We start from the raw sequence: 729 nt of genomic DNA, 5'->3' as shown, positions 1-729 counted from the left end.
TAAAATTGACCTGTGTGTTATTCTACTCCTCGCAGTGAATCGGTTTTCCTCCCCTGCCCCCCACCTTCTGGTGTTTCTATGAGAGGCCTTATGGCTTCTCTCATTTAATTTTTTTTTAACAGTTTATATTGAGATATAATTCCCATACCATACACTTCATTCATTTAAAACATACAATTCAATGGCTTTTAGTATATTCATAAAGTTGTGCACCCATCACCACAATCAATTTTATAAAATTTTCATTACCCCAAAAAGAAAACCTCACCCCTGAACTGTCACTCCAACCCTCCCTCTACCTTCTAGGCCTAAAAAAAAGCAATACCAAACTCGTTGCCACCAAGTAGATTATGTCTCATAGCAACCCCACAGGCAACCACTAACCATCCAACATAACTTTCTGTCTCTATAGATTTTCCTATTCTGGGTATTTCATAAAATGGAACCGTACAGTATGTGGTACTTTTTGACTGTCTTCTTTCACTTAGCAGAATGTTTTCAAGGTTCAACTATGTGGTGGTATGTATCAGAACTTCTTTCCTTTTATGGCTGAATAATATTCCATTTGTCGGGTATATCGGAGTTTTTATCTATTCATTCATCAGTTATGGACATTTAGGTGGTGTTAGGGATTGAATTGTGTCCCCCAAAAATATATGTATCAACTTGGCTAGGCCATGATTCCCAGTATTATGTGATTGTTCACCATTTTGTCATCTGATGTGATTT

At 37.0% G+C, this 729-nt stretch overlaps 1 protein-coding gene across 1 annotated transcript in view; it reads right to left on the bottom strand.

The window, feature by feature from the left end:
- The window catches only part of SCD5 (stearoyl-CoA desaturase 5), a 194,916-nt gene that overhangs the window by 1,158 nt on the left and 193,029 nt on the right, over positions 1-729 (bottom strand). The window lies entirely within an intron of this gene.

The sequence above is a fragment of the Trichechus manatus genome, unplaced genomic scaffold (assembly GCF_000243295.1).
Source record: "Trichechus manatus latirostris isolate Lorelei unplaced genomic scaffold, TriManLat1.0 scaffold00105, whole genome shotgun sequence".
NCBI classification, from domain to species: domain Eukaryota; kingdom Metazoa; phylum Chordata; class Mammalia; order Sirenia; family Trichechidae; genus Trichechus; species Trichechus manatus.
Note: the sequence above shows the minus strand (reverse complement) of the source record. Positions and strands in the feature narration are given on the sequence as shown.